This window comes from Bos grunniens, chromosome 5 (assembly GCF_055505025.1).
Source record: "Bos grunniens cultivar Pamir isolate PY7600 chromosome 5, Bosgru_T2T1.0, whole genome shotgun sequence".
In the NCBI taxonomy this organism is placed as follows: Eukaryota; Metazoa; Chordata; class Mammalia; order Artiodactyla; family Bovidae; genus Bos; species Bos grunniens.
The window spans coordinates 118,433,336-118,447,008 of record NC_141169.1 but is presented as its reverse complement, the minus strand read 5'-3'; the positions used below and the strand labels follow the sequence as shown (position 1 = coordinate 118,447,008).

At 55.7% G+C, this 13,673-nt stretch overlaps 1 protein-coding gene across 12 annotated transcripts in view; it reads right to left on the bottom strand.

The window, feature by feature from the left end:
- TBC1D22A (TBC1 domain family member 22A) overlaps window positions 1-13,673 on the bottom strand; it is a 262,637-nt gene that overhangs the window by 184,852 nt on the left and 64,112 nt on the right. Inside the window, exon 1 of one of the 12 annotated variants that reach the window (XM_086404312.1) lies at window positions 10,105-10,251. The exons of 10 other annotated variants lie outside the window; for them this stretch is intronic. The gene's annotated coding sequence lies outside the window, so the exon portion shown is untranslated. Of the gene's footprint in view, window positions 1-9,092; window positions 9,257-10,104; window positions 10,252-13,673 lie in introns of those variants that run through there. One more of the 12 variants, XM_086404313.1, reaches the window with a different exon arrangement.

Genomic DNA, 13,673 nt, shown 5'->3' with positions numbered 1-13,673 from the left:
TCCCTTCTCCCCACCCTCCCACCTGGAAAGCTCTAGGCCCCTCCACCCGCCACCCAGCTACCAGCTGCCGCAGGAAACAGCCAGACCAGCCCAAGTCAGCTTTCCCGCTGGTCCTCACGGCAACCGACTAGAAAAAAATGAACACTATTAAGTGTCAAGAGTCTTGGATATCAAATTTTAAAAGACCAATAACCCAATTAAAATCAGGCCAAAGGACCTTAATAGCCATTTCTTCAAAAAGATATACAAATGGCCAATAAGCATGTGAAATGATGCTCAACATCATTAGCCATCAGGGAAACTGAAATCACAACAAGATGCCACTTCGTGCCCACCGGGATGACCAGACTTCAACAGCATGGGAAAACTGGAGCGTCTGTGATAACCCATATGAGGAAAAACCCAGGAAAGAATGAACGCATGTGTGTGTACAACTGAGACACTTTGCTATACACCCGATACTAAGACAATATTGTAAACTAACTGCACTCCAGTAAAATTTAAAACGAGAGAGAAAAGAAAAACTGGAGCCCTCTTCTAGAGGGGAAAGTGAAACGTGCCAGCCCCTTCAGAAAACAGGCTGGCAGTTCCTTAAAAGGGTCAACGGTTACCCCCCGCCTCAGCAACTCCCCTCCCAGGGATACACCCACAGGAATGAAAACATAAAAACCTGTAGGTATGTGAGTGTTCGCGGCAGTGGTACTTGGAAAGAAAGCCAAAAAGAGGAAACACTCTAAATACCAACAGGTGAATGGATAAATAACACGTGGCCTACTCATACCATGGGAGACTGTTTGGCCCAAAAAAAGGACTCCAGGATCGACACTCAACATGGATGAACCTTGAAAACATTAGGCTCAGTTAAACAGGCATTCTCAAAAGGCTACACGGTGTAAGACTCCATCATACGAAAGTTCCAGAACAGGGAAATCCCCTGAAACAGAGGAGACTAGAGGGTGCCTAGGGCCGGGGCACGGAGTGGCTGCTAACGGGCCCGGGGCTTTCTCTCCAAGCTCTGAAACGGAATGCAGTGACAGCCACACAACCCGACAAACACACGGCAAACCACTGTCTCAGACACTTGAACAGTGAACTGTCTGGCATGGGCATTATATCTCAATAAAGACATTCTCCAGAAGTCCTGGCTGAGGCGTTTCTTAAAGGCTATTTATAACCCTAACTCGGAGAAGGCAATGGCAACCCACTCCAGTACTCCTGCCTGGAAAATCCCATGGACAGAGGAGCCTTGTAGGCTGCAGTCCATGGGGTTGCTAGGAGTCGGACACGACTGAGCGACTTCACTTTCCCTTTTCACTTTCATGCATTGGAGAAGGAAATGGCAGCCCACTCCAGTGTTCTTGCCTGGAGAATCCCAGGGACGGGGGAGCCTGGTGGGCTGCCGTCTATAGGGTCGCACAGAGTCGGACAGGACTGAAGCGACCTAGCAGTATAACCCTAACTGCCTCCCGAGGCAGGTGGAGCCGGGTGAGAGGGCCCTTCGTTCCAGGGGACATAATGATGGACCTCGGGACAGAGAGATCTGATCAGAACTGAGGAGCTGATCGGCGCTGCACAGGGCAAGGACAGGGCTGGCTTTGGAAGAGCCCCCGCCCCCTAGACAGCAGGACCGTGGGACAGCGATGCCCCACCAGGGATTCCCAGGCTTCATTACAGGAACTAAAAAACGGACAAAGGCTGTGTGGCTCCGGGCGTGTTTGTGGTTGGAGAGGCCCGCAGACAGACACAAGGCAAACACACCCGCCCCAAGGACACCACGACCCAGCGATGCTCACGGAGCCCTGCGCATGCACCCAGGTAGCCACAGGAATCCAAGCAACGCGTCCCTCTGCACCAGGCAGCAGGGCCGAAGACGGTTCTGGGACGAGCTGTCATGGGGACGGACACCTCGAGGTCACATCCCAGCCTTGCTGAAAACACCCGCGCCCTCTGAGCTAGCCATTTCATTGCCGGGAATCTGTCCCAAAGAGACACTCCAGAATACAACCAAATATTTATGCATAAAGATGGCCACCACAACATTGTTGATATGTTAACAAAAAAGATAGGCTCTAAATGTCTGATAATAGGGGACTGAGTGAATGAGAGGTACATCCGTTCGTTACTAACAGGAAATCCAGAAGTACCCCCAAAATGTTCAGGGAGAACTCCAGTGCTCCCAGGTCTATGGCAGGGAAGAGTGCGTGCAGCCTCCTGCACGTCCTGTGACCAGCCCCCCGCACCCCTCCCTGACACAGAGCCCAGCCCCCCGCGCCCCTCCCTGACACAGAGCCCAGTCATCTCTTAGTCCCTTCACAAGGTCTAATTACACTGTTTTCCCTTCAATACCATTGATCCGCCAGCCAGTGCTGCGTGGCATTTAATTAAAGGAAAGGCTACTGATATTTCGTGTTAAATATCTAAACCCTTTCAAGCAAATTAGGAGCTTGAGCTTCGCTTCTTTACTTCCCAGAAGGACTCGATGAGGACAGACCCTCGGTCTCCCACCACTTCTGCCTTAAGAAATACATATTCGCACACAGAGCCACGCACCCTCCAGAGAGCAGCCGCTGCTCCACTTGTCAACAGGCAGAGTCTACTAAGGGGTCAGCAAGTAACATCGTTCTGACGCTACGATGTCTGAAGGTCAAGGGCAGCCACACAAGGCCCCTGAGAGAGCCTTCTGCCTCATCTCTGGGTCTGGCTAGGACCCCGAGATCATCATGACCTCTCCTGGTTCCTGCCCTCCAGCGCGTCCTCGGCATCTGCCACTCAAGAAACCCCCCTGGGACCAAACCCCACCCTCAGGAGTGCAGAGCAGAGAGGCGCCGGCGCCCAGCTGTCCCGAGGGACCCCCTCCGCGCTGTGACCCCGCAGGCCAGCAGGCCAGCCCCTAGCTCCCACGCAGGATGGAGAGACCCGGCAGACAGGAAGCTGATCCAGCCCGCAGAAAGGCTGCAGACAGCCTTGTCAGAGATAAGCTCAATTAATTTTAGATAAATGTGCAATGTAATTACAAAGGCAAAGCAACATAATCCCACAGGCCCCTGCATATAATTTCACGTGTAAACGCACAGAAGGAGGCTGGGTGGCATCGAGAGAGAGACGACCCGGGCACACTCAAGAACTGACCATTTACATTCCCGCCGTCGGGCCCACACCACGTGGCACAGCCAGGCAGGCGCCCGTCCCAGGGCCACCAGGGCTCCCCCACCTGGGTGGGCCCCACCCCAGGGGGTGTGGAACGTCACCTGTCCTGGGGTCCACCCAGCGGTTCACTGGCATCCACAGAACCGCCTCCCTGGCTCCCGGCCTGCACCACCCACTTCCACCCGCCAAAACCATCGGCCTGTCCGTCTCCAGGGCGCACCTCTGCTCTCGCCAGGAGCACTATGGGGTTCCACGTCTGTCTGTGCCCGACCAGGGGCTCCCCAAGGGCAGGCACTGGGCCTTACCACATCCCTGTACCCCAACTCCTGGCGTCATGGCTGCACAGACAAGGTACCTGACAATCTGAAACCCCACACCTGCCAAGGGAGATGGGCAGGAAATTAGGGCTCTGGGCAGGCCTAAGGAGCCGCAGCTGTGGGCCCATCACTTCATACGTTGGAACCCACACTCTTCATTACATACAGGTAGGGTGGCCATACGATACACTGTCTGAAGTAGGTATTGGGGGCATAATGACAGAGGATGAGACGGCTGGATGGCATCACCGACTCGATGGACATGAGTTTGGGTAAACTCTGGGAGTTGGTGATAGACAGGGAGGCCTGACGTGCTGCAATCCATGGGGTCGCAAAGAGTCAGACACGACTGAGCGACTGGACTGAACTGAACTGAATTAATAATTATACCAGGACAACAGAAGTAAACCAGCACCTGGGCCTGTGAGCAGCCTGTGCGCCTTGGGTACTCTGTGTGGAGCCAGGATAAGAAGGCTTCCTGGGACACTGAGATCAAAGGAAAAACGCAGAAAGACACCTTCCAGACCTGGAAGAGAGAGTGAGTGACTGTTCACTGCTATCAGTCACCCACTAGAGCAGTTACTACATGTGATCTGTCACACCATCAGCATACTTTATATTTCAGTACACACGATACCGTCTTCACTATTCACAGGCATTAAGTAAAGATTAACCATCAACAGTCCAGCATTAGGACTGTTCCTATGTCTGGAAGGAGTAGAAGGATGAGCAAGTCATTAAGAGGCCCGTTATGAAAGGCATTAAATACCAGGAGTCTGATCGTCCTGGAAGCAGCAGGAAGCTGTTAAAGCCAAGGAGAAAGCAGTGCTTCAGCTTGGCTCACCCCCTGCTAGTGCACGGGACGTATTAGAGGGAAGAGGGACCCAAGGAGAGCAGTTGGAGGCTCCTTCAGCGATGAGTAGGAATAAGAAAGGTCTGAGCCAGGGCAGGCCCATCAAAGGCAGAAAGGAAAGAAGGAAGGAGGCAACACGGGACCATTCCGACGGAACGAGAACAGACAGGCTTCAGCAATAACTAGATATCAAGACACAGAGGCAAAGACTTGACAGTGACTCGAAAATCTGACCTGGAGGAAAAGGGATAATCACAGAGTTACAACTGTGACTTAAAGAGGAAGCGGAGAGGAGGAGTCAGCTTGGCGAAGGAGAAGAGAAATGGGAGGGGATCAGGAGAGCTGGGCCATCACACAGGGCAAACCCACAGCTAACACCACGCTCAACACTGAGAGCCAAGAGCACGTTCTCCAAGGTCAGGAGCGAGGCCGGCAGGCCCACTCTCGCCGCTTCTACTCAACACAGCGTCAGAAGCCCTACCACAGCAATTGGAGAAGAAAAAGAAATAAAAGGAATCCAGACTGGAAGGGAGGACGTGACTGTCACTGTGTGCAGATGACACAATATTACACATAGAAAATCCTAAAGCTGCCGCCAGAAAACTACTGGAGCTCATAATGAATCTGTTAAAGTTGTAGGGTACAAAATTAACACACAGAAACCTGCTGCACTTCTATATGCTAAAACAAACCATCAGAAAGAAAAATTAAGGAAGCAATCCCACTTATCATTACGTCAAAACAAAACACCTACAAATAAACCTACTTAAGGAGGCAAAAGACTTGTACTCGGAAAGCTGTAAGACACCGATGAAATAAACAGAAGACAAGACAAACAGAAAGACACAGTGTGTTCTTGGGTTGGGAATTAATACTGTTACTATGACCACACCCAAGGCAATCTGCAGATTGAGCGCAATCTCTATCAAAATACCAATTACATTTGTCATAGAAGTAGATCAAATAAATTTAAAATTTGTGTGGAAACACAAAAGACCCCAAATAGCCAAAACGATCTTGAGAAAGAAGAACAGAGCTGGAGGAATCACCCTCCCTGACTTCAGACTATACTACAAAGCTACAGTGATTAAAACAGTGTGAGACTGGCACCAGAACAGACACACAGATCAGGGGGGAGGATAAAAAGCCTAGCAACAAACCTACGCCCTTATGGCCAATCAATCTACGAGGGAGGAGGCAAGAATATACAGTGGAGAAAAGACAGCCCTTTAATAAGTGACTCTGGGAACGCTGGACAGCTACATGAAAAAGAATGAAACTGGAACATTCTCTAACATCACAAATGAAAGTAAACTCAAAAAGGATTAAAGACCTAATGTAAGAACAAACCATAAAACTCCCAGAGGAGAAACACAGGCAGAACACCTTTTTTACATAAATCACAGCAATATTTTTTTTTTTATCTGTCTCCTAAAGCAAAGAAAATGAAAGCCAAAATAAACAAATGCGACCTAATTAAACTTAAAAGCTTGTGCACAGTAACGGAAGCCACTGCCAAAGGGGAAAGACAGGCTACTGAACGTGAGAAAGTGTTTGCAAACGACATGACGGATAAGGGGCTAATGTCCAAACATACAAAGAGCTCATACAACTCGACTCAAAAAATCTCCAAAAAAATAGGCCAGGGGCTTCCCTGATAGCTCAGCGGTAAAGAATCAGTGCAGGACACAGGTTCTAATAAGCCCATGCACCACAGCCACCGAGCCTGTGCCCAGAGCGCGGGGCCACAATGCTGGGTCCACGTGCGGGCACCACAGCCACCGGGCCTGTGCCCAGAGCGCGGGGCCGCAGCGCTGGGTCCACATGCGGGCACCACAGCCACCGGGCCTGTGCCCAGAGCGTGGGGCTGCAGTGCTGGGTCCACGTGCGGGCACCACAGCCACCGGGCCTGTGCCCAGAGCGCGGGGCCGCAGTGCTGGGTCCATGTGCGGGCACCACAGCCACCGGGCCTGTGCCCAGAGCGCGGGGCTGCAGTGCTTGGCCCGCGTGTGGGCACCACAGCCACCGGGCCTGTGCCCAGAGAGCGGGGCCGCAGCGCTGGGCCCGCATGCGGGACCTGCTGGCGCCCACACGCCCTAGAGCCGTGCTCGGCAACCAGAGACGCCACCGCGATGAGCAGGTCAAGCGCCGCAACTAGATGGCAGCCCCCGGTCGCCGCAGCTCGAGAAGCCCCCACAGCAACGAAGACCCAGGACAACCAAAAATAAACAAACACATACAGTCGTTTTCTAAACACGGGCAGAAGACCTCCCAAGAGGAAGTGCAGACGGCCAACAGGCACCTAAGAAGACGCTCAATGCTGCTGGTCATCAGAGAAGTGCAAATCAAAACCACAATGAGATACCACCTCACACCTGTCAGAATGGCCATCACCAAAAAGAACACAAAATAAAATATCAGCCAGGATGTGAATCTGAGGGACACAGACGTTCAGTCTAGAGCAAACCCTAACCATCCCTGCCCCACCATAAGCACGTCAGGAATGTGACAGGGCTGGAGGCGGAGCGTGGATGGAGCATCAGAGAATCAATGAACACAGAGAGGGAGACAAGGACAAAAGTGGGAAGAGGGGAAACAGGTCTGAAAACCCAGAAGCATGCTCAACAAGGGGCGAATCAACCCCTTCTAGCCTCTGGTTTCCTTCAGGCACTTGGCTGCTAAGCCCTGGGCCTTGGCGGCCCCTCGAAGTGCCACCCCTAGCCTGGAAGGCTGCTAGGGAAGCAGGTCCCCAGAGGAGCGGCCCTGGCGCCAGGCACACAGACAGCCTCCCAGGCCAGTGGGACCTCGCTCGAGGTGGCAGAGGGGCAGGGAGACCTGGGCCAGGGCTGAGCTGGCCACTCTGCAGCCCCTCGGGCAGCTCACAGTGCAGCTGGCACAGCAGAGCTACACTCACAGGAGGCAAGAGGGATGGGCTCGGGCACAGTGCCAACAGGGGGAGAAGAGGAGCTGACACGGGCTTGGCTGGGAGTCTGGAGTCAGGAAGACAGTGACCATCAGTGTTCACAGGAGCCCAGGAAGGAGCAAGGTAGGTCGGTCTGGGCAACTGCTGGGGCCTCAGCAAGCCAGATTGAGGACAAGCCCCCCAGGGTGCCAACGGGCAGAACCAAGAACTCAGACTTCATGCAATCTGGAGCGGGGCAGCCTTCAACCAGCCAGGGAGCTCCTGCCAGGAAGGCACCCACAGGCCCTCTCCCCCGGAAGAGGGGGAGCTCTGTGACCCTGAGAGTGACACCGTGCCCACCCCCAGGCTCAAACCAGCAAGACGGAACCATGACCCAGTCAGCGGGCACCTCCTGACAGGCTCGCACTCCTCCTCACCCCAACAGACCATCACCCCTGGAGGGCAGAGCCCCTCTGCGTCCCCTCACAGGCCACAGCAGACGCCAACAGATAGGTTTTTAAGGTTTTGGGTTTTTTTTACTGAGATATAATTGACATACCGTGAAATTTAACGCACACACGTCAGTGGAATTTAGCACACTCCCAGAATCAGGCAGCCGTCAGCCGCCACCACCTAGCTCCAGAGCGTCTCATCACCCACAAGCAGACCCCAGACTCAGTAGCAGGCCCTCCCACGCCCCCACGCAGCCCTGGCAACCAGCTCCCTGCCTCCGTCTCTATGGACCTACCTGTCCTGGACACTTCACATCACTGTGCCCTGTTATCACGGGCATCTTGCACTGAGTGGAATGTTTTCAGGGTTCGTCCACACGGGAGCCAGTGTCACAACCTCCCTCCTTTTTACAGCAGAACGATGTTCCGTTGCGTGGATGGACCATATCCTTTTTATCCATTTATCACCCGATGGGCAGTTGGGTTGTTTCTACTTTGCGGGCGATTATAAATAATGCTGCCGTGAATATTCACGTATAAGTTTTGTGTGAATACAAGTTTTCAGTTCTCCAGAGTATCCACTCACCTAGGGGGTGTAGCTGCTGAGCCACAAGGCAGGTCTAAGTTAGACTGTTGGAGGAACTGTCAGACTGCCAACACGCTGCCTAATTTCACACTCCCACCCTCAGGGTGTGACACGGGGTTCGGGCTTCTCCACGTCCACCTAGTGGGTGTGACAAGTACATTTTTTTTAATCAAAGTGAAAGTCAAAGTCACTCAGTCGTGTCTGACTCTTTGTGGTCCCGTGGACTACACAGTCCATGGAATTCTCCAAGCCAGATCCTGGAGTGAGTAGCCTTTCCCTTCTCCAGGGCATCTTCCCAACCCAGGGATCAAACCCAGGTCTCCTGCACTGCAGGCATTCTTTACCAGCTGAGCCACCAGGGACAATGGTTATCTCTCAAAATCTTGGGTCTAGTTTTACCCCTCCCTAGAAGGGCTCTGCAAACTGTATTTCTACTGTGAACTTCACACACGCGTGCACCCACACACACACAAGGTCACCATGCTGCCATCAGCCCTGACACAGCAAGCCCACAACCGCAGAACACTCAGCAGCGCTCCCCAAGAACAACCCCGGTGCTGGTCCGCTCAGCCCGGGCAGCACACGCATCCCTAACCTTAACCCGAGAGGGCGGGAAGGAGCCCCCACAGCGTCCTCAGCCCCGAGCTCACCCCCCACCCCGTCCACACGCACGGCAGGAGGACAGGCCCTGCCCACCATGCACGAGGCCCGCCACACAGCAGGCATGCAGAACAGCCGCGTGGACGATAACAGGAAGGAGGGTGCAGCTGTTCCCGGGCTGCCTAACTCCCTCCGGGCGCTCCCGAGAGAGGCAGCGTCAGCAGCTGCCACTCACCTGAGCTCGTCCAGAGTCACCTGGCGGCATGCGTGAGCAACAGGGATAGCTGAAAGGAAGACGTGGCGGGCGAGTTCTGCAACCCGCCGCCACCCCACACAGAGGGAGCACCGACGTCCCAACAAGGAAGGCGGCCTGGCGGCGCTCACAGGGCAGGCAGGCCGCGTCTGACTCAGCTCCTCCCTGTGTCCTTTCGAGTCTTTCAGGAGGAAGTGAAAGCCCCAAAGAGCTTCAGGAGCCGTCCAATCCCTCCCTTTGAGTGAGGCGGAGACAATCAGCAAGTCGGGTACCGCGACCCCCAGGCCTGGCCGCCCCACTGGCCACCCCACCGCCAGCCTCTCCTGCTGGGATGCAGGAGGCAGCGGGCGGCACAGGCCGGCCAGCCCAGGACAGGGGACCCGTTCTCGAGCAGAGAGGACAGAGGCTGCGGCTCCCTCAACAGCACGCGGGGGAGCCGACAGCTTGTGGTGGCCGCCCTGATGGGGAATGGGGCCCGGGCCACGAGGAGGGCGGAGACGAGCCCACTGCCCCCGAGGCCAGCTCAGAATTCCTGAGGAAGGCTGACCATGGATCCGGGCCAAGGTGGGGAAGTCAGCCTGGCTAAGGGCGTGGCGGTCACCGACGGCAGAGCCATGACAGAGCCACCTGCAAGCCGGAGACTACCTGCGAGCTGGAGCCCACCTGCCAGGAGGACGGAGCCGCACTGCAGCAGCCAGAGCCGGACCCGGGAGAGAGCCAGCCCACCGGCTGCTGCTAGGAAAACCCTCCGCTGCTGGAACACGCGGGTCCCTTGCCTACAGCCTTAGATGAATCCCACCCACGACCGCCTCCGGAGAGCGCCCACCCCTGCTCTCCTTGCAGGTGAGGCCGAGGCACGTGTCCAGCAGGGCGGGGGAGGGGGTGCACTGTGAAGTGTCCCCCTGAGCCTCCCGCGACCACGAGACGTGTCAGAGTGCAGGAACAGCCTTGTGAAGCTCTACCGTCTGGGGAGGAGGCAGCGTTCCCCACTTACGGTGGGTGGAGACCCACTCGGAAAGAGGCGACACAGCAGAACACAGACTGCTCAGCCCTGCAGCCCGCAGTGGACGTGAGGCTACTTAGAGAAACGTGTCACGGTGCAGTCAAAATGGGAACGATATTTATGACTGTTTGCGGAAACAGAACGCAATAAAACAGTACCGCACAGCATCAGCGTAAACGTCATCACACATGACGTCATCACACAGCTTCCGGAAGGCCAGCCAGAGGCCCCGCCACCCAGGCAGAGGCGCAGGGCGTCTGCACCTGACTCGGCCTGACACCGTCAGCCTGAGTCGCAGACGGGGAGGCGGCAGCTCGGGGGTGTGCCGGGGGCTCCCAGGATCCCCCCTCCGCCACCTGCTCTGAAGGCAGGACCAGGCCAGGGTTGTGTTGGCGAGGAAGCACAGAAAACTCACACACCACCTGCTTGAAAGCTCCCTGCAGGTAGCCACAGACCGTGTGCGGGTCCGCAGTGAACTCCTGGCGGTCCGCACTCACAGCCTTCCCAAGGCGGGTCCCCTTCCCTGTTGTCCCGTGTCCCCCAAGGAAAGCTCCCGCCATGGGGTGTGAGCTGCCCGGGCCACTGGCCCGTGAGCCCTGCTGGCATCCTCAGAACCCCACCACCCTGGGGTGCAGCGGGGGGAAACATTCGGAACGGGATGCGAAGGAAATGCTTGTCTCTCTTTTTTTAATTCATTAATTTTAACTGAAGGATAATTACAATGTTGTGATGGCCTCTGCCACACATCAACGTGAGCCAGCCACAGGCATCCGTGTGTCCGCTCCTTCTGACCCCCTCCCCACCCCGTCCCACAGAGCCCGGGCTTTGGGCTCCCGCATTACATGTCCAACTCCCGCTGTCGGTCTGCTTTAGGTATGGTGATGTGTGCGCTTCCGTCCTATTCTCACGAATCATCCCACCCTCTCCTTGACAATCAATGCCTCCCACTGCAAAACCACTGACTGGTCACTTAGACCAGCCCCACTGCCCCAACGGGCTTCCCATCCCCTCGTTCTAAGACGCGACAGTCACCCGGGATGGACAGCCACCACGGGCAGAGGTCTGGGGTTCCCCCGTGGGTGACAGTCTCCCAGGAAGGACAGCCCCCATGCAGAGGTCTGGGATCCCCCCGTGGGTGACAGTCTCCCGGGAAGGACGGCCACCATAGAGGTCTGGGGTCCCCCCGTGGGTGACAGTCTCCGGGAAGGACGGCCACCGCAGGCAGAGGTCTGGGGTCCCCCCGTGGGTGTGCACCACAGAGAGCCTCTCCACGCTCTGCTAGTTTTCACACTTCCTGAGGAGGCATCAGAAGAGGCCCTCACAGATGTATTACTGTTTTATATAGAAACGTCCCTTTGGAACAGAACGCTTTTTCATTTCAAGCCCCACCTCCCCTTCCTGGAGTGAGGGGAGCCGCTTCTGGAAACACAGGGCACCAGCAAGCCTGGTCACCCTGCGTGCAGGGTCATCTGTGTATCTTGTGTGAAGGACTCAAAAGCCCTACTGGGAACGACGAATGCCATCAGCAAACACGGCTCAGGTCTCAGAAAACACTTGCGACCACCGCACCTCCCTGCAGTCTGCAAAACGGGGAGGGGGCGTGGGAGGAGAGGGGTGTCAGGGAGCAGCAGGTACAACGCCCTCCACCGATAATCCCAATGCACAGGAACATCTCTGAAAAACAGACGTGGGGGAAATGACAGATCCTATCGACCAAAGCCATCTAACACCTCGGCCCGTTAGACGTGTCTCCTATAGGCTTCGGTGGATTTCCACGCCTGAGGGACTGACGCTCCTCCCGGGCAAGCGCCCTGACTTCCGCTCCTGCAGAGGACGTGCCCACCAGTCACACTGCCTCCTGGAACATCTACCATCCTCCTCCACACAGAAACCAAACCTAGAGCCGCAAAATGGAACAAACCTCAGGTCAGCCCACCCCAAGCTGAGCGGCGGCTCGGCAGCTCCGGCTCTCTAAGCTGCAAGACCGTCTGCCCAGCTGGCCATCAGGGTCACTGGCTCCCAAGGAGGCCCGAGGCCCCCGAGACGCGGCCCTGGGACGGACGGGGGATGACGGTCAGCGGGAGATGATGCCTGCCTGGGCCTCTCCACCAGCACCGAGCTTAGATCGGCATGAGGGCTTTTCTTCTTGGAATGCACCCTGAAGCGCGGAGAGGTGAGACGACATGACGTCTGGGATCTGCTCTGAAATACTGCAGCCGGGGGGAAGAGAAGCAGCCAGTCCGGCTGAGCCGTGATGACCGTGTAGTCTGGGACACGGCGAGCTGGCCACACAGCCCTGCCCTCTCAGCCTCTGTGTACGTCTGAAAGGTTCCGTGACACGCCTGTGTCAAAGCATGAGGGACGGTGGCACAGCACTGCTGCCTGCGATGGATCCCAGTCCCGGCCTGGAGACTCATGTGCGTCTCCCGGGCAGCGGAGCCCTCCCCCTTCCGGAGAGGAGCTGCCCCCACCCCGAGACCCCAGGCCCCTTAGGAACTGCTCCTCCGACCTCAGCGTCCCACGCACCATGTCTGCTCACAGGCCCAAGGCTCGGGCGGGAGACCGCATCTCCTCGAGGGGCCGAGGAAACACACATGCAGGTGGAGACGCGCTGCAAAGCCCGGGGCAGCCCCCCTGGCTCACCTCACGACTGCGGCGACGGCAGCGCCCACACCGGGGTGCCCGCGAGCTGCTGACACACACGTGTGGCAGGAGGGAGAAGCCCTGGGCGCGCTCTCCCTTCCTGACTGCTCAGGGCACACTCCACGAGTCTGCCTGGCAACAAGACCAGAGGCAAGATCTGTCTGTCTCGTCCCTGACAGATGGGTGTCTGAAGAGCATCTTATCTTTCAAACAGAGCTTCCTCCCTCTGAACCGGTGCCCTGGCCCCCCCGGAGCCTGTGGCCACGTCTCGGCCACTCCCCGGCAGCTGCTGGCTGCGGTGTGACCACGGCGAGCGGCAGGTCTTCCCGGAGACGGCCTGTCCTGGGCGCGCGCCTGAGCCACACTCTGAGGCCCCCAGCTTGCAACTAACACACATCATCATTCTATCACTTTCAAATCAGAGAGCCTAATATTTTGAGCATAATGATTTTAAGGAGTGCAACAATTTCTTTGCATGCATTATTCATTTTGTGACACAAAACTGTTATTTCACTGAGATTACTGTAAATCGCTACATGAAGAGCTAGCTTGCATGAACAATTAAATGATAGATATGATAAACTAGATTTATAAGCTTTATGTTCCTATAACATAAATTCCCTGAATGATTTAACTCCACAGAGCTAGAAAATTCTTCCCAGGCGCCAGGTCCGCGGGGCTGCAGCTCCCCCACCAGCACGGAGCAAGACGCTGACGTCGGACAAGAAGGGAAAATATTTAATAAAAGGTTTAAAATTACTATGGTAACCCCAGCAACGCGTTTCAAAAATGAGTAATAGCCCTGTTAGGTGCTTCATTAAAATTTTTTCAACCAAATACTGCCCTTAATCTTCTCAATGGAACAAAAGATGTAGTCAGAACCCACGTAGAGGGCTGGAAACGGCGTCAGGCACCTG